The sequence below is a fragment of the Artemia sp. Qi Xiang Cuo genome, chromosome 10 (assembly GCF_049724085.1).
Source record: "Artemia sp. Qi Xiang Cuo chromosome 10, ASM4972408v1, whole genome shotgun sequence".
NCBI classification, from domain to species: domain Eukaryota; kingdom Metazoa; phylum Arthropoda; class Branchiopoda; order Anostraca; family Artemiidae; genus Artemia; species Artemia sp. Qi Xiang Cuo.
In genome coordinates, this window is record NC_142803.1 from 3635155 (window position 1) to 3655845 (window position 20691).

Below are 20691 nucleotides of genomic sequence, written 5' to 3' on the forward strand. Positions count from 1 at the left end.
TTCTTTTTTTAAATCAGAACTGTTGTTTTTTGTATGCTGGCATAGAATAACATTTTTGTACCACTCACTGTTTGAAATATGATCATTCTAAAAGTGTCATGATCAGTCTGGTGACGTCATTGACCCCACCTCCCCCTGGCGATTACCCTTCGGAAAATAGCCCCCCTGGAAAATACCCCCCCCCCCCTTAAATAAAGGCTTTTCAAATTTGAGAATTTTATTTTTATTTTATAATTTCCGTTGGGGGAAGGAATTTTGGTACTTGTATATTATGCGCCACTCACTCAAGTTTACGCTGTGTAAAATTCGAAAACACGCAGGTTTTCGTTAGTTTCTTCGTTACTTTAGAAATAAATTTGGGCTATATATTTGCACATTAGGGGGAGGGAAGGATACAGTATAGCGGGTCTGCATGCAATGTGTGTTTTGTATAATTATTCTGTATATTAGATAGATAGATAGATAGGTGTATTTTAAAGCCAAACATACGGCCATGAACACAGTAAAATAACACAAATGAAAGGCACAAATAACATAAACTTTGATCAGCGATCATCATAAAACGCTTAAATGAAGCGCTACATTAACCTAATAATAGTACTTAATACTTGGAAAAACGGTCATTGAAAAAAAAAACATTTAACACATAGAAAAAAACTCTTAAATGAAACATTTTTTTTTTGTAATTTTTTAGTGGCCATATACATATGAAGCTAAAAGAGGAAAGGAAATAATAAATGAAAAATAGAATAAAAAAAGATGAAAAAACGAGGATTTTGTCAGCCAGTGACCACTGGCTGACAAAATCATCGTTTTCTCACCGTTTGTGATTTTATTTTTCATTTATTATTTCCTTTCCTTTCTTAGCTTCATATGTCATGTATAGTCAGTGTTGTCTTAGGATGTATTTAGTGGTCATAAACCTAGAAAGAATTGTTTTCTGACATCAAACTATCCAAATACTTTACCCCCCCCCCCTCATATGTGCAAATATATAGCCCGATTTATATTTTTCCCATATATTCTGTCCCGCTATACTTTACCCCCCCTCCCCTAATGTGCAAATCTATGGCTCAAATTTATTTCTAAAGTAACGAATTTATTTCTCCTCCGATCTCCGCTATTCTGGTATCTGCCCCCCTCCCCTGGAAAAGTTTCTGCGGGTGCGCTTGTACACAAACCAAACTGTTGGCGATTTGTCTGGAAAACATCTTGCAAATTGTAGTCCATTTCTTGGTGCACCCATACTTCAGAGCCATGTTGGACCAATGTCGTCAATGTAGCCTCCATTGTTCTAATCCTGGTTTCCAGATTTATTTTCCCTTTCTTTAAATTTTTTTTCAACTGTGAAAAAACACCCTAAGCCTTGGCTATTCTGTTCTTAATATGTTCACTGCTCTCACTGTCTTTACTAATAGTACTACCAAGGTACGTGAAGCTGTCCACTTGATCAATCTTTTTGTTGCCCAACGTCACCATTCCATCTTCACTTATTCCTAGCCTAAGTGACTTAGACTTCCTAACGTTTGTTTTCAAACCAATTCTAGCACCCTGAGCTGGCAAAATCTCTAAATGTAAATTTATTTTGCTCGTACTTTCATCTAGAATATCATCAGCATAGTCCAAGTCCAGAAGAGTCTTTCTTCTCCATTTGATATTCCACTGTTCCTGGAGTTTCTCTTAAATTCTCATTGTGGAATCTACAAACGCCAAAATTTCCAAGAAAGTAGCTACTCTTTCAAAATTTTAGCTTCAAAAACGAGCCTAGACACTACTAGCTGGCGATCTTTACTTTTAAGATCAATAATTGCACAGGTATATTCTCTACTATTTTGTGTTGATCCTGCCAGTCTTTGATTTACAATTACAAAATCAAAAAGGTTAGCTGTTTTACCATCATGTGGATGCCACGTTAACTTATGATCCATTTTATAACCGAATATTGCATTTGGTTATAACTAGATTGTTTTACCTACAAAATCGCGGAAGTCTATTTTCTTTCACTAAATTTACCTAGGCTGGAATACCATCTATGCTTATTTCTACCTGGGACCCTGTTTATTTGCCCCTGTAACTGAAAGTAAAATCTATCCGAGGCACTTTTTTCACTGTCAGTTGGTTCTATAAGGATATATATTATTATATATATTATATTATAACTGACACCCTGCTCTTTTCAGTCATTAAACCAGTGATAAGTATTCTATTTTTAATACTTTCCCAGCCTAAACAAGACTCAGCAGCTTCCTTATTTATCATGAGTCCTACACTGTTTCTATGTACCCCGTATATCTTGCCTGAATAAATAAACCCTATATCGCCTAATTCCATTCTTCCTGCCCCTTGGACATGACGGCCCTCCAAAGGTAAAAGTACGTATATGCACAATTTTTCACTTCTCGACTTAATGCCACCACCATACTAAAAAAAATGTGCTGAATCGAATGGTATATGTAAGAAGGCTCTAGTCCAAATATTAACGGAAATAGCATATGGATAAAGTACGTATCTGAAAAATTTCTGGGCGCATCCAAAGGTAAAAGTACGTATCTGTGTAGATACGTACTTTCACCCTTGGTACGTACTTTTGCCTTTGGCCGGCACATTAAAATGAGAAAGGAAACCACAGGTCAAAGTACGTATATGTCATGATTCAGCACAATATCATTGTTTGTTTACCAGAGCAGAGCTGAACAACCAGCAACTCTGAGCTATTAAAGAGTACTGGCATAGAATGTCAAGAGGCTTTCTAAATTTACAGAGAGCGTTGGTTATACAAAAGGAAAGAGATTTAAGGTAAGAAAATTTTGCTTCATGCTATTTTGGAACCTTTTCTCCAAGTAGGCCTAAACCCTCTGGTAAAACCCCATCTGTACTACCAGGTAGGTACAACAGACCCGCTACAACCAGTTTACACAGCTAGCTATGTAGCTGTCGAATTAGTACAGGAGAGCAGCGTCATACCAAATTACCAACCAACCACCTAAAGCCATTTTTTTAGTATTGCCTACAAACATGACTTACCTTTGAAATAAAATAAAAAACAAGGGATGCATCAAAATAACCCCTAGAACCTTCTCTGTCATCTGAGATAATCAGGGATTAGTTTGGTCAACTATTACAACATTGAGAAAAAATTGAGGGCCTCTAAATATTGCTTACCTTAGAAACAAAAAAAAATGTATCAAAATAGCCCTAGAACCCCCTCTTTCATCTGAGATAATCAAGGTTGATAACAAGTTCTTAGAATTCCAATTTTTCAGGACATTGGCATGTCAAGCAAGTACAAATGAGGCATCAACTTCAAATACCGACTTGCCATCTTCCAGTGAAGAGCAACGAGGAGCTAGTTCCTGTTCCCCCCCAGAAATCATCCAGATAAATCAAACAACAGACATATCACCCAATTTTTCTGGACATTCTCGATCAAGGGACACCACTGATGGAGAAGCTAAAACTAAGGCACAGTTAAAACACTTTGCTGATGAAGACTTCGAAAAAGAAGATTTAAGTAGAGGTGATAGTGATGAGTCTGATATTGACTGGGAGGACGTTGAAGGGACATTTGGGTCTTCTGATGATGAAAGGCAGACAACTTTGAAGAAGAGGAGAAAGCTCTTTACAGATTTAGTTCCTCTTTCGGTCAGTAATGATCTTACATCAGATCATCCAGAGTACAATCTGATCCATTTTCCTACCGATCCTTTCCTGCCCTTGGAAGATTCGGCTTCGGATGCAGCAGCTTATGAGACCCAAGATGACCAGCTAAATTTGGACAATCAACCATCTAATGAAAGCAACAATGCTGTTTGTGAACCTGATTCCTCAGACCATGTCATGTGTGTAATTGACGCTGTAGCAGCAAGGTCTGTGGGACAAGATAGAGAAAATAGACGTGAAGAAAATGGTGGAGGAGAAGGAAGGTCTATTGTTGACCTTACTCCAAAACGAGTTCGCTCAGAAAAAGATAAATTTGAAAGAGATGTTAAGAAGTATCCATTTCCTGACGAACCTGGCTGTAAATCTAACAAATGTACAAACTCATGTTTGAAGTTTTCCAGTGTAGAATTCAGGAAAATTTATGACACATGTTGGAGCAAAGAATATAAATCAAGACAAATGTGGCTCGCTTCTTTGCTGACATTCCTACCAGTTAAAAGAAGGACTATTGCCCCAGAAGCTGCGTGTAGAAAAAAACTACAGTTAGGTACAGCCTTCCCAGAAATTCGAATGACGACCCCACACTTACCCCAAAAGTTGAAAACTTGCCAGTTTGCAAGTCTACATTCCTTGGTTGTCTAGGATTAGGCAAGAATGACAGAGTGATTTTTACAATCAAGTCAAAAATTGAAAGGGATGCTCTTGGGAATGAGCTCAAGGACGGAAGGGGCCATAAAGTGGCAGGGCCACCAAACAAAGTTGATCGAAGCCTTGTGATGCAGCACATTGAAAGCTTTCAGCCAGCAATTCCACACTATCGTCGAGCTCACGCTCCAAATGTTCGGTACCTTTCTCGTGATTTGAGCTACAAATTTATGGCAGAAGACTTTAATGAAAAATATCCAGCAAATAAAATCTGTGATGAGACATATAGGAAGATTCTTAATGGTATGAAAGTATCATTGTGCATGCCCCAAAGTGACAGCTGTGACATTTGCACACTATTAAAAGAGAAAGTAGGGGCTGCGAGAACTCCTGGTACAAATGGTGAGGCAACCGAGAAAGAGACTGAACTGTACAGAAAGCACATAGATCTTGTTGAAAAGGTTTCAAAAGCATTTTCTGAAGATAAGCAGAAATACGAAAAAGATTCAACTACCATGTTGTTCACCGTGGACCTACAAAAAGTGTTATTGCTTCCCATCATGCACAGCAGAAAGGAGGCCTTTTTTCTATCAAGACTCGTGTGTTTTAATGAGACGTTTGCCCCCGTTAAGGCCACCCAACAAAACCAGAACCTTTGCGTTGTTTGGAACGAATCTCGACAAGGACGTGATGCACCTGATATAGGTAGTGCCTTCCACAAGGTCTTAAAGATGAATAGGGATATCTTGCACTTCATTTTTTATACTGACAATTGCTGTGCCCAGAACAAAAATTGGACAATTTTTAGTGAATTTGTACTGATAGTCAACAGTGAAGGAGGACCTGAAACGATTCGTATCAAGTATCTAGTGAAAGGCCATACGCACATGGGGGCTGACTCCATACACGGATCGAGTGAGTCTCGAATTCGAAAAAGGGATGTTCTTGACTTTGAGGATTTGTGCGACACCATAGAAAAAAGTAGAAAATTCACGAAAGCCGTGAAAATGGACATAGAAGACTTTTGCCAGTGGAAAAGCTTAAAAGCTCCTGGCATCGTCATGAAGAACTTGGGCGTGACCATTGATGAGTTCAGTGAGGTCTGTTTTAAGAAGGGAAAAACAGAACTGTTCTATAAAACTAGCCCTGAGGGTGAAGAAAAGAGTCTAAGTTTTGTGCCAAAAAAGCTGGTTAGTACAATCAACGAGGCAAAGTATCCTTTGCCAGATCCGATTCTTGGCGCAAGGGGGGTAAAGCCAGAAAAGAAAAAGGCCATCTTAGAAAAACTTGTACCTGTTATGAATGAGAATCGCCGTACATTTTGGCGCACTATGCCTTCATCAACAGCTTCTGTCGATTTGCTGAAGCACGGCTGTGTTTCTTAGCTGCCTGCAGTATTTCAGTGATTTCTTTTTATTTTTTTTATTTTTTAACTTCTAATTATTTGAATAAAAAAATGACTTGTTGTACATGCTTCATACGTGGTTTTACCTTCGGTATACGTCATAGATACGGGGTTTTGGGCAGAGTAAAAGTGCGTTTTATGTTTTATACAGACTTTTACCTTTGGGACTTCATTCGAATTCGAGTCTCGAGTCAAAGGTAAAAGTACGTATATGTCATATACGCACTTTTACCTTTTTAGAGCGCCTCTTTATATGAGTAACGGTCCAATGGTAAAAGTACGTATCTACTGTTTCAGGCTTCGGGGCAGTAATAATAGAAAATTTTACTTAAAAATATGAAATCCCCATATTTGTTTACCTATTTAACTAATTTCCAGAATTAGCCAGTGTCCAGTTTCACCGTAAACCGTATTTGAAGCTCTCAAAAGTACTCAAACTTTGAGCCGTGATTTATCGAAATAATGAAAAGTGTAGATACGTACTTTTACCTTTGGAGGGCCGATGAGTTTCTGAAACTCCTAATAAGTCCAGTTTGAATCGTGTAAACTCGTCAGTCAAAATTTCCATACGATAGTTTTTTTTTAACATCGTTCCATTCCAAGTTACATTTACAATCTTCATATTGTTTAAATCATTGAAATCATTTTGACCTAAGGATAAGCAAGGGTCCCAGATACAGGGCAGGACGGGGACTAATCCATCTTCTTAAGTCTATGCCGAAGCGCTTAAGCCGGCTGACAATTGGACAGCAAGAAGTCCCGAGGACCTCCACTATGAATGGAGGCTTTGTGCCATCCTGAGCCCATATTTGTCATAACATAGTTTTCAGCACTTAGCGATGCTCTTCTATCAACAAGAGTCGAAAATCTGCACCGACAATCTTAAGCCAGTTATCTTTAACAAGCAACCAATTGATAGGAATCAAAAAGTTTATTTACGTTCGATGTCTGTATTACATACTTTGTTTCCATGGATAAGATTGCTTTCATAAATAAAAAATTGAGAATTTTTCTATGGATTTCTTAAAAATACTAGCCATGTGAAATTAACTGAAAGCAAGCTATGAGTTTCAAACTATGAGGCCCGTTTTTAGCAAGTGGTTTCAATTGTAGATGGCGCAGTAAAAACAAGAATTCAAAACCTAATAACCTTATAATACGAAAGGACCTACACTGCAGGGCCAAAGCAAGGACCTTAGTAGTCAAGGAGTGTCGTTAATGCAACATAATTTCTTATAAAGTAATTATTTATTTTGCTACTGCTTGTGCGTAAATGTATAATGAATCAGTTTATTTCTAGGTTGTGTGTAATGATAGGAATTATTCAATCAGTAAATTATTTCCTGAAAAGTAGTCCTGTTAGCTTGATTAAACTGCTAGGCGCTAAAAACAGCCCATGGTAGCCAAAAGCTTAAGAATACATTTCTTAAAAAAGCGTTCAACATATAGGCATTAAAAAAAACTTACAGGTGCTCAAGAATACATTTTTAATTTAAGAATATTTTTAAGAATGCTAGAGTTTAAGAATACATTTCTTACAAAAACAGATTCCCATAGCCCAAAATTAAACCCCAACCCAAGATCTACTGAAACTAAGATAAAATTCTACTTTAGCTACTTCTGGCTATCTTAGAAAGGGGTTAGGCTAGGAAAATGAAACTTTCAGGGATGAGTCTACAGGCTAAAGTAGGGTAAAGGTACCAATGATTCAACAGTTTTTGTAAAAAACCAGTTTTTCCACTCTAGAAACCTTAATTTAAAGACTTTTGGTTTGAAAAGAGTTTCAGTGTGTAGGAAAAACATCTAGGAATCTAACTGTTTGATGAGAAGTTTGAAGTTTTGTCTGGAAAGGGTACAAAACTCTGATTTTCCAAAAGAGCATTTTCACCTACAAATTCGACACAACAAAAAAGTTACCTGTTTTCAACGCAAGTTGGAACCCAATTCAACACGCGTCTAAATACTTGTGGGCAGAACCTGGTGTATTTGACACGTATATTCTTGTTTCTCTGTTTTTCTTCAACTTCATTTAATGTATAAAAGTATAAAAGACTATGCAAAAAGTAGAAGTAATAAAACTAACAAAATTGTTTCAAGTATGTAGTATTTGGTATAACAAAATCGGTACAAAAAATTTTAATACACATTATTAAATACAAATAGTATTTAGTATAACAAATTTAGTATAACAAAATTGTTTCACTAGTTTTTTGGAAGGGATAGAGTCTAGGAAAACAGGAGTGGATTTCAAGAAATTTAAGAAGTTTATTTGATTTAGTGAATTTTATTTTCATATGCGATTCTTAGTTTTGTCCAACACATAGGCCTACACGTCATTTTGTATAAGATTTTGTAGTCGATAAGATTTGTATTTTTTTATTCGGATGAAGGATAAATAAGTGTATAATCTAAATACCCTGTTGGTTTTGTCCAACACATAGGCCTACACGTCATTTTGTATAAGATTTTGTATTTGATAAAATTTGTATTTTTTATTTGGATGAAGGATAAATAAGGGTATAATCTAAAAAAATCTGGGGGGGGGGTAAAATCAGGTCTGGGGGGGGCAAAACAAGGTCTGGGGGGCAACTGCCCCCCCCCCCCCCCCCTGCCCCATAGCAATTTACGCCCCTGCATGGTATGGGGCCAAGTGGCAGTTCCTCAGATGATCAAAAAATCCAGTGTCTATAAGTAAAACTTCAAAGTTTAAAAAAAAACCTTTTGTTTAAATGTTTTCCATCTGAAATATTATTAGAAATAATAATCATCAAAATCTCTCGTTGCACAGAAAGCACCCATAAATTCAACAGCTATGGTGCCTATGGTTTTGTCAGTGGATCCTGGAATTTCGACACCTATTATTTCTCATCTGTTTTACGTGTTCAGTGAAGTTTCGACAAAGTTACCTATATTTTGAAAGGGCCTGTTGCTGTCCGTCCAAAATTTCAACAAGGTTACTACAAGATATTTGCCAAAGAAATAATTCCCTTGATAGAAGCCAATATTTACGCTTGAATGTGGCTGAAGGAACATTTTTAGTCTACCTGGTATTCCACTACATCGAACAGGAATTTTCAACACTTGGAACCTAGTTTCGACAATGCATTCCGTCACCATTTTCATTTAATATATCAAGAAAAAGCTAACGTGGCTACATTTCAGAGAAGATCAGATGTATCTCAACACATTGGCGCTTATCCCAACTTTTTCTTGCAATAAATAACCAGTTAATGACAGTTTGAACATTACATACCTGAAAAATTGTCAGGAGCTCCTTTCGTGTCAAAAACAGGAAACTGACCAAATTGAATGTTCGTTTCTTATCTGGGTGTACCGGATATAGTGTCCACATTTCGCGCCATCGAAATATAACGACGGCTCCAAGAGATGGCGCTCTAAGTCACGGCTAAGCAGAGCTATCCCGTTTTGAAGGAAAATTTTGACAGTAGTTCCAAAATTGCACTGTCAAATCATTGGTGTCTTTACCCTATGTCCTAGGTAGGTATTTTGAAGTACCTACCTCCACTCCTTGTTCCTCTAGAGGTTTCTGACCTTTATAAATCTGTGTGTTATAATAGTGAAACCTTGCAAAATAGATCTTCTGGGTAAAATTCTACTTTAACTACTTTTGGCTATCTTGGAAAGGGGTTAGGTTAGGAAAATGAAACTTTCACAGATGGGTCTACAGGCTAAAGTATGTCCTGGGAAAGTATTTTCAAGTACCTATCTCCACACCTTCTCCCTCTAGAGGGTCCTGACCTTTGATGACTTTAAAAATGTGTGTCTTATAAAACTGAAACCTTGCAAAATAAATCTTCTGTTTAAATGAAGTACAATAAAATCATTTTCAGCTTCACAACTTGGCTCAATCCCAATTTATAAAGTTTTAAAGATATGCAAATACATTTATTAAATTAAAAAAAACTTTTATGTGGATTAAAACTCTAATCAAATAACAGGAATTGTATTTTTCAGTACTAAAGCTACAGTAAAAGAAACTGATCACTGAAAATTAAGGTAAAATGTTGTTTTTTCAAAATTTTAGGTAAAATTCTTCTTTAGCTACTTTTTGCTACATTGGAAAGGGGTTAGGTTAGGGAAATGAAATTTTCAGGGATGGGTCTAAAGGCTCAAGTATGTCTTGGTAAAGTATTTTGAAGTACTTACCTCTACTTCTTCTCTCTCTAGAGGGTCCTGAAATTTGACTACAGGACAGGTCTATACCTATTGAAATTTTGACAAAACAATATTGTACCTTAATTTTCAGTTATCAGTTTATTTTTCTCCAGCTTTAGTTCTGAAGATGCAATTCCTGTTATTTGAGTAGAATTTTAAGCCATATCAATGTTTAATTTTTTTTTTTACTTAGGAACTGTATTTCCATATCTTTAAAACCTTATAAATTGGGATTGAGCAAAGTTGTGAAGCTGAATACAATTTTGTGGTACTTCATTGAAGCAGAAGATCTATTTTGCAAGGTTTCACTTTTATAAGGCACACATTTTTAAAAATACCTTCCCAGGATATATTTTAGCCTGGCATCCCATCCCTGGAAGTTTCATTTTCCTAATCTAACCCATTTCCAAGACAGCCAAAATTAGCTAAAGTAGAATTTTACTGAAACTAATTGACTATCATGTTATAGAATTGCTTTAAATTTCCAAAGTTTGTAGTCACTAATACTGAAAGTCTGGTAAATTTCTAGTGGGCTATATAATTAAGCTAAGATGAGAGTGAAAACATCATTTGATGCCCTTTTTTATGTTCTTTCATAATCCAAGAATTGCTTCTGGGGCTAGTTGCATATTGAGCTGTTAAAGGGGCCCAAAAGGTATTTCATTTTTGTAGCCACACAAAGAAGTTTCAACACAAGTCAGGTTATTGACAAGTGTAAAACCATATCAATAGTTTAAAAATAAGTTGTTCAATAGTAATTTATTCCAAAAAAAACAATTCAAACCTCATTTATTAGGCAACTCAAATATAAACCATTTTCCTACCATTTCAAGTTTTTGAAGGCTGTCAACAAAAATAGAGCTGAATTTTCCAATCAAAAACTTTGCTGTTGACAATTCAGGGTATATGTTTGCACATTAGGTGGGTGGGTAAATTTCATGGTAAATTTGCAGTTGGCCAAATAATTTAGCTAGGATGAAAGTGAAAACATATTTGATGCATTTTTGTGTTCTTTCATTGTTCATATAAAATACCTTTGGGGCCCCTTTAATGGCTCAAGATGCAACTAGCCCCAGAAGCAACTCTTGAATTATGAAAGAGCATAAAAGATGGCATCAAATTATATTTTCACTTTCATCTTAGCTAAATTATATAGCCCTCTAAAAATTTACCAAAAGTCTGAATTTTGACAAGCTTACTGAACTCAAGGTGTAAAGGTTTGCCTTTCCACAAGACATAAAGTTTCACCAATCCTGGAGTGGTAATTATTATTGGTAATTTGCCAGTTTACAATATAATTTAGTTAAGACAAAATTGAATTTATCACTTGATATCTTTTTAATGCAATTTACTATTTCAATAATTAACTTCTGGGCAAATTCCATTTTGAGCCTTTAAAGGGCTCAAAACACCCCACAGTCACCAAAAGGTAAAAAGTAGCTTTCTCAAAAACTGGTTAGTGAGAAAAAATCACAATTTGTAGCTGATTCAGGAATGACAATTATTATTTTGCTCAGTCTGGATTATAAAATTTTATTCAGAAAACAAATTTTTAAAAAGAATTACAAACCCCTCAAAAATGATACTGTTTTTTCTATGACATCAGTTTTGAGGGGTGTCCGGTTTTTTAGAAAATTTATGCAAATGTGTGTTTTTAATAACATCTTATTATTAAGACCAAGAAAAATAATAATTATCTTGGCTGAATCTGCTACAAATGGTAATCTTTTCTTACTACATAGTTTTTTTTATACATGTTTTTAAACTTCTGGCAATTCTGGACTGTTTTACCTTTTGGAGCCCCATTAAAGGCTCAAAATTGAATTTGCCTCAAAAATTATTATTGAACTGTGAAAGAGCATAAGAAAAAGTATCAAATGTAGTCATTTTTATCCCAGCTAAATTGAAAATTTAACATAATGTAAACTGCAAATTCACCTTATTACTTTTATTAGTCTTAATCAACTGTTGTTTTGAAAATAAATTTGCTTGAAAGATTAAAAAAAGCCAGAGACCCTTCAAAAAAGGCATCACACCAAAAAAATTACACCATTAGAATCACTATTTTTAAAAACCCTATTAGGAAACTGACCACCCTATCCTTATACAGCAAGGGAACTTTACATAAATTTACATTATAGTCTACATTATATAGGCAAGGTTATAAGTTACCTTTTTAAGCCTCATTAAGAGTTGAAATAGAAATTGCCCCAGTAGCAATTATTGAAGTAGGGTAAAGCATAAAAAAGGGTATCAAAATCTAGAATCAGGCTTATTGAGGAATAAACATGTTAAGTAAACAATTATCACTACTATTAACAACTCAACATCAAACCAAACTGCCCACAGCCAACACAGCTTTGCAGGCTCCTCTCCCATCCTAATCTGTTTAAGCCTCCCTCTGTACACCATCTCAAGAAGTTCCGTTTCCCTTAAATCTTTCCTTATGACATCCTCCCAACCATGGACAACCTGCTTTCTGTTTAGCCCCAGATTGTAACGTATTCTGTCTTCGGAGTCAAGACTTGAATTCAGTTATTTAATGGAGACCCAACATCTATAAATAAAGTGCATAAGCATAAGCAAACAACACAAAAGCAAAGCAAGCAAAGCAATCAAATCAATATGTTTCATCTTCTTTCTCATGTAGAAATGGCTTCCATCACTGCCAGACTGGACGGAGGTGGATCTCAACGTGACAATCAATGCTCAGGCTCATACGCGCAGGTGGTTTGGAAAGTCTACCTGAGCGAGTGACTCTTCCTGCATCTGGCGGGGCTTCAGCGTTGGTCACAGGGGGTATGACTGTATCAGTAGTTGACTGACATCGTAGACTTAATGCTCTTTCCTCCTTCCCCCTGACGTTTGGCCTTTCGGCTACGGTGAAATCATCATCTTCGACTACTGACGGGGTTTCTTCGTCAGTGCTGCTGTTCAATTTGGCACTGGATCGATCTGCGACAGGCGTCGTACTGGCTCCAACTGTCGCTGTTCCATCCGGGTAAGTATGTAGTTCGGGGCACTGGGTAACACGGCCTGCATGTAATGGGTGGGATGGTATAGGCCCCGGCTCGGCTATAGCTGGTTCTGATCTGTGACGTAGGTGGCGCCTGTTTCTCCGAAGAGTACTGTCGTCTTGCAGCCGCACCAGGTAAGAGCGGTCTTGTTGTCTCAACTTCTTCTCGACTACGCCCTTGCGCCATCTACTATTGTTGTGAAATTTCACCCATACTTTCTCTCCTATGCTCAATTCTTTCAGCTCTTTGGCGTTCTTGTTGTGAGCTCTCTGCTGTCTAGACTGAGCTTTCTCTCTAGCTTTCTCGAAAACTGGGTTTACAATTATTTTTGGCTGCAGATGGGATGGCAGTGCTGGGACGATCGACTGGGTTTTTCTGCTCATGAGCAGCTGAACCGGTGTATATGCTCTATCAACTGGGGTGTTTCGGTATTCCAGCAATGCAATGAATGGATCTGTTTGGCTTTCTGTTGCTTTTGTCTTGATTCGTTTTGCCATCTAGACCGCCTTCTCGCTCATCCCATTGAACTGTGGGTATCGGGGACTCGATGTGATGTGGTTGATATCCCAGGATGCTGCAAACGTTCGAAACTGCTCTGAGCTGAATTGTGGCCCATTGTCTGAAGTAATCTTCTCTGGTATACCATATCTGGCGAAATGCATTTTTAATTTCGAGATAACTTGCTGTGAGTTTGAAATGGCAAGTTTATTCACCTCGAAAAATCTACTATAATAGTGTACGGTTATTAGGTATTCCATACCACTGAATGTAAAGATTTTCAGGCCTATGTGTTGAAATGGATACTGGGGAACCTCTGAGGATATCAATGGCTCTTTCTGTTAATCCATTTGATGCATGGTGCATATTTCGCAACCAGATACTAGTTGCGTGATATCTTTCGTGATGTTAGGCCAGAATACAGAGCTACAAGCTCTTTCTTTTGTTTTCACACTGCCAACGTGTGACGAATGAAGCTGTTGCAGTATGTATCCACGCAGTGCCTTAGGCACAACAATGCGTTCGCCTTTCAGTATAATACCATCGTTGATAACCAGCTCGTCTCTGTAGTTCCAGAATGGAAGAACAATAGATGGTACATCTCTTCGGTCGTTAGGCCAGCCAGATTTAACAATGTCTGACAGTGTTTTCAGCTCAACATCTCTTAGGGTTTCCTCACGGACTTGCTCTAGTTTGTTTCTGCTTACTGGAATATCTCTAAAGAATGCATGGATGGCTACTTCTCCTTCAATTTGAATTTCTGGGTCTTGGTCAGGTAAGTGCATTTGTGATAAGGCATGAGATACCGGGATTTCTTTGCTGGGACGATACTAGAATGACAGTTCATACTGCTGGAGCACTAGCATCATTCTTTGCAATCGGGGTGGTGCCCTATTTATTGGTTTGGACAATATCACCTCTAAAGGTTTGTGATCCGTTGTCACAGTGATCTTTCTACCACAAATATATTGATGGAAATGCGTCCAGGCAAACACAATTCCCAGAAGCTCCTTCTCGATTTGTGAGTACCGTTTTTCTGTGTCACTAAGAGATATAGAAGCAAAGGCTACTGTGGCGTGATCCGCAACCAGTTGAGCACCTAGCCCGTGTTGTGATGCGTCTGTTATCACTTCCACCTGGGCACTTTTGGTATCAAAATATGTGAGGTTGCTGCAAATGGCTTCCTGGACTTTGACTCGGGCATCGTTGTGTACTACTTTCCACTTGAACTCCTTTGCTTTGGCCAGGTCCCTAAGTGGCTGGTTTAGGGTAGAGAGGCAGGGAATGTACTTTGACAAATAGTTGTACATCCCTAGAAGAGTCTGCAATTCATCTTTGTTCTTGGGGGCTGGCATTTCTTTCATTGCCCTAATTTTGTTAGGGTCGGGTTCCATACCTCCCTTTGTCAGTATATGTCCAAAGTAGGGAATGGCTACAGCATCGAAAAGGCATTTCTCTTTATTGAACTTGATGCCTTTTTCACGAGCCCTCTGCATAACTGTCCTTAGTTTCCTATCATGATCTGTTGTACTTTCAGCCATTCCAGCAACATCATCTACAATCAGACCAATGTCAATACCTTCGAACGCCTCTTCCATTCGTTTTTGGTACTCATCCTGGGCTGATATGAGCCCAAAAGGATATCTCTTGAAGCGGTATCTTCCGAATTTTGTGCTGAATGTGGTGAGGTCAGCAGATTCCTCGTCTAAAACCATTGACCAGTAACCATTTCTAGCGTCAGTTTTGAAAAATCTTTCTGCTCCAGCACATCTCACTGCTACATCATCAAAGCTAGGAATGGGGTGGTAAGGACGCTTGATACATTTGTTTAAGTCCACTGGATCTAGACAAATTCGGATTTTTCCGTCTGGTTTCTTTACAAGGACAATCGAATTCACCCAGTCTGTCGGTTTTTGTACCTTCTCTATGATGCCAATATTTTCTAATCTGTCTAGTTCTTCTTTTAGCTTCGGCTGAAGGGCATACGGAACTCTTTTTGATGGCTGGACTGTCGGAACAGATCCTTCCTTCAGGTAAATGTGATATTTTCCGGGCAACGTCCCAATACCTTGGAAGACATCATCATATTCCTCAAGGATCTGTCATACTTCCGGATTGGTTGAAACCGTGGCTGGGTCTTCAGTCTTGCTACATGACATGCTAAGCACAAACTTGATCAAGTTCATCTGTTTGCTCGTTTGTCTACTAAGGATTGGTCCTTTGTGGGTTTCAACAACATGAAACACATGAACCTGTGGTTCTCGGTCCTTATACTGAATCACAATCTGTGCAATTCCAAGTACTTCAAGGCTGCATCCACTGTAGCTTGTCAGGATATCTTTGTTGGGAAGCAAGGTAGGTCTTGGTTTTAGGGATCTAAATTCACTTGCTGGGAGAACGTTTGCATCAGCCCCTGTATCAATTTTGAAGGTTATTTCTCGTCGGTATTCAGGTAGGTTAACTTTAATCATTGGCTTTTGGGTTGAATCCGTTCTGCTGTCAACAGACTCGATGAAGTATTCATTGTTTCCTTCGTTCTCAGCTGGCAGGGCTTCAATTTTGTTGACACACCTGCTTTTGCAAACCTTTGCAAAATGATTTGGCTTCCGACACTTGGAACAGATCTTCCCTTTTGCGGGGCATTTGTGTCCGCGGGAGTACTGGTTCCCACAGAAGTAACAGTTTGGCCTCATTGTCTTTGGCAACATTTTTTGTTTGTGTATGGCTTCCACTTCTTGCTTTACAGCACTAGTACTTTGTTCATTTCTCATCTGTGCATGGGTCTCCACAACTGTTTCAATTGCACGGCTAATATCAATAGCTTTTGCCAGTGTAAGCATTCCACCTTCACTCAATAGTCTTTCTCTTATCTGGTCACTCTGTACTCCAAACACCAGTCTGTCTCTCACTATTTCATCTGAACTATCTCCAAAACTACAATCCAGGGCCAGTAACTTCCGAGATGTCACATATGATTCAATTGTCTCTCCTTCTTTCTGATTTCGTTTGTGGAAAACGAATCGGGAAAATATGGGATTGGAACTGGGTTCAACATGCTCAATGAATTTTCTCAGATACACATCCACTTTATTTTTGTCTATTTCTGGATTCTGGAATGTGTTATAAATATCTCGTCCTTTTTCTCCAACCCATTTCAGCAAGTAGGAGCACTTCACAGTTTCGGCTTTTCCGGACAAGGGTCCTGTGAACATCAGTTCAGCATGCTGGCAAAATTGCTTCCACGAGGCTTTGAGATTGGCTGACAACCAATCAATTGTTGGGTAGGGTGTGCTGTCCATTCTGACACCATGTAACGTATTCTGTCTTCGGAGTCAATAGTTGAATTCAATTATTTAATGGAGACCCAACACCTATAAATAAAGTGCATAAGCATAAGCAAACAACACAAAAGCAAAGCAAGCAAAGCAATCAAATCAATATGTTTCAAGATGGTTGCCTAAAGAGGACAATCCGTCATCCTTCATCTACAGAACATGCACTATCCATCTTAACCTTTCTCTCATTATAGCCCTAGATAGCAGGATTGAATCACACTTTTCATACAGCCTACTGCTTGAAATATGATCAGCTAACAGGGTACCCAAAACAATAGGGAAGTTTTTTCACTTGTCAATGTGCTAAGATCTTATATATTTTGTAAGAAAATGCTTAAAAGTGAAATCTTTGAACTAAGATCTTACATCTTTTGTCGTTTTTATGCAAACGTCTTTCATCATTCTGCTCTGATTAGCGGTCCGAGAACAATGATGAGCATATTGTCAAAGTTCTCTCATCATTGTTCTATATGGCAGAAAAATGGCATCTTTCACAGTTTTTGCTAACATAAGTGAGCTGTAAGATCCTAGAACAAAGATGAGTTGAAAAAAACGATAATCTTTGCAGAAAGATAAAAGATCTTAGATGTAAGATCTTAGTGCTAAAAAACGGCCCTAATCCATTGGCAATTTCTTTGGAAAACATCTAGCAAATCTTCCTCCATTTCTTGCTTCAGAGCCATTAAAAATTCTTACTTTATAATATGCCAAATAATATAGTTTATATATTTTATCTTCAGCTAAACTTTACCACCCCCCCCCCATGTAATGTGCAAATATAGAATAGTAAAGCTCTGGTTAAAATGTTTAAACTACAATTATTTTACATATTATGAAGCAAGAATTGCTTTTTAAACATGGTTTCTTCTCAACACCCTCAATTCTAAACTTATACTTTACTTACTTACTTAAAGCTCTTGCTCGGCAGCGTCGCCAGCGTAGAGGGAACCAGTCGTCAGCGCCGTCAGTCTTCTCCAGAGTGGTCGGTTCAGGGCGAGGGTTGTCACTTCAGCCGGGTTGATGTTTCTGGAGGCGAGCCGATCACGGATGACGTCCGCCCATCTGGTGCGTGGTCTTCCCCTAGGACGCCTCCAGCCGTTTGCAGCTGGGTCGAAATCGAAGATGAGCCAGGTGGGTGTTTGGGCAGGCAGACGGAGCAGATGACCATACCAACGCAGCGAGTGAGAGTCAAGCTGCTCGGACAGGGGTGGGAGTTTGAAGGACCAGAGGATTTCTGAATTTCGTACCCTGTTGGCCATCTGGAGCGTTCGATTTTTCGGAGGTATTTTGTCTGGATGGCATCTACCTTCAGCGTCTTTGTCTGAGTCAGCGACGAAGTCTCAGCAGAATAGAGCATAACGCTGGCAACCGAAGCAGAATATATTCGTGCTTTGGTGAGACGGCTGATCTGGGGTTTATGGAACTGTTTTTAGAAGGCGACCAAAGACAGAGTTTGCTTTTGCCGCTCTTGCTGATATTTTGGCATCTAGGCATCCGTTTGAGCAGACAATTGAACCAAGGTAGGTAAACTGCTTGACTACCTCTACAGTCTGGCCACAAATTTCCACAGATGACAGGGGGTTGGATGGCGTTTTCTCAACGGGCATTATCTTGGTCTTCGACCAATTTATTTTCAGACCGAGTTTCTCAGCGGCAGAGGCCAGTGTTTCCAGTGTAGTTTTGAGGTCACTAATTTTTTCGCATATTAGCGCCACGTCATCGGCAAAGTCGGCGTCTGAAAGAACTTCCAGCAAAGCCTATGCCAAACAGAAGCACCTGCTTCGTTTTATTCAGGATGTAGTCTATTACACAGTTAAAAAGCTCAGGTGCAGCGGCACATCCTTGCCGGACATCATTTTTAATTTTGAAATATCCAGAAGGCCGTCCATTTACGATCACCGCACTTTCAGTGTTATTATACAGCTCTTTGAGGAGACGGACGATTTTCGTGGGTACGCCAGCAGACTGGAGGATTTGCCATAGTGACTGCCTATCGACAGTGTCGAAGGCAGATCGAAAATCGACAAAGGCAATGTACGCCTTCCTCTTATATTCAGGAGTTTTCTCTACTAGCTGTCTAATCGTATGGATTTGCTTGGTGGTGGACCTGCCTGGCATGAAGCCAGCTTGCTGGGGGCGACGCAGGGCATGGATGATCTTGTTGCCCGTTTGAGAAGCAGCATAGCGAAGAGCTTTCCAGGAACTGAGAGTAAAGTTATGCCACGATAATTGATACATTCTGCTTTGCTCCCCTTCCTCTTGTAGATTGGCACAAGTAAGCCCTTCTTCCAGTCTGAGGGGATTTTTTCAGAGTGCCACACAAGGTTAAACAGCATTTGTAGCCAGAGGATCATGGCTGGACTCCCATTTTTAAGGAATTCCGATGTTAGGCCACATATTCCTGGCGCTTTGTTATTCTTTAGCTTGCGGGTGGCAGCTTTTATCTCCTCCGCTGTAAATTCAGGACCATCAGAAGCACGTATGGTAGTAGCCGCATCAGCTGCTAGCTCATGGTCCGTCTGGTCTTGTGGATCTGAGTTGAGCAGTTTCTCAAAGTGGTCCTCCCACTGGCGGAGGCATTGTGATTGGTCGTAGATATTCTCACCGCTAGCGCTTCGAAGGTATGGTGTAGTTTGAGTGTGCTGACCTGACAGCTCACGAAGAATCTTGTAGGTGGCTCCACTGTCCTTTTTCTTGGCGGCCTCTTGCAGTTCGGATGCCTTGCTGTCAATAAAAGCCTTGCGGTCTTTATGCAACATGGAATTGTGCTCTTTGTTTAGCAGTCTGTATGTAGCCATGTCCCCGCCAAGACGTGCTTCTCGCCTGAGCTCTATGATGGCAAGGGAGTGATTACTGATCCAGTCCTTTTTCTTCCTTTGCCTCATTCCAACAACGTCAGTTGCTGCCGCAAGAGTATTCTCTTTGAAGGACTTCCATGCAACTTCACTATCATCGCATTGGCCAAGGACCTCAAATCTGTTGGATATCTCCACATGGTACCGCTCAGCCAGAGCGGGGTCCTGTTGGATGCAACCGGCATCAATTTTCCGAGAAGATTGGCTGTTCTTCATTGCGTTGAGGTGGAGCATAATTTTGGCTGCTACCAGCCGGTGGTCGGTGTTCCCGAGCTCGGTGCCACGGTAGGTGCGGCAATTCTGGACAGACGACAGCCATCGTCGACGTACGATGATGTAGTCGAGCATCTTCTTTGTTGATCCATCATTGCTATACCAGGTGTACTTGGCTATATTTGGTCTCTGGAACCATGTGTTCGCAATCGTTAGATTGTGGGCCAGACAACAATTCAGCAGCCTCTCTCCATTATTGTTTAGGCTATCCACTGTAACAGGTCCAACAGCGAGATCCCACAGGCCTGATTCGTTTGAAACACTTGCATTCAAGTCTCCTAGTAGGAGGAGGTAGTCGTGGGGAGGTACAGAAGATAGTTCAGAACTAAGCAGGCTATAGAAATCGTCTTTGTCTTCTTCATCAGTGTCGTTTGTGGGGCAGATCACTTGATGGCAGGTATTTTTCCGTTCTTCTTATCGAGTCCTTCGTTCAAGAGTCTAGGCGATACTGGTGTTGGGGCCAGGAGTGCCCAATTTGCATCATAGGTAAGTACTAGGGCAATGCTTCCTCTTTTTTTGCTACCACCAGACCACAGCACTGAGCGTCATTCACTTATGTCCTCTTCACCATGTCCAGGGAGGTGTGTTTCGGTGACTCCAGCTATGGTGACTTTATATTTTTTAAGTTCTTTTGCTAAAAGAAGCTTCGAACCGGGTTGGTTCGGTGTCAGGACGTTCCAGGTGGCCACATTGGTGCCACCTTGGTCAACGATGTTCAGATGGGATTTTCCTTGGGCGGTCCGAGGTCGATACGGGGTTTGAGATGATATATCCGAGGCTGAATTTCTGGTTCCATTCGTAGCAATAGAAGTTTCAGGAGGAGGGCT

The 20691-nt window shown here is 39.4% G+C and overlaps 2 protein-coding genes across 3 annotated transcripts in view; one reads left to right on the forward strand and one right to left on the reverse strand.

Annotated features, from left to right (window-relative positions):
- LOC148947365 (uncharacterized) overlaps positions 1 to 20691 on the reverse strand; it is a 511279-nt gene that overhangs the window by 435768 nt on the left and 54820 nt on the right. The gene's annotated exons all lie outside the window — the stretch shown is intronic.
- Positions 6847 to 20691, forward strand: part of Mocs2B (Molybdenum cofactor synthesis 2B) — a 31368-nt gene continuing 17523 nt past the window's right edge. Inside the window, exon 1 of one of the 2 annotated variants that reach the window (XM_089095224.1) lies at positions 6847 to 6950. The gene's annotated coding sequence lies outside the window, so the exon portion shown is untranslated. Of the gene's footprint in view, positions 6951 to 9111; positions 9209 to 20691 lie in introns of those variants that run through there. The other variant, XM_089095225.1, reaches the window with a different exon arrangement.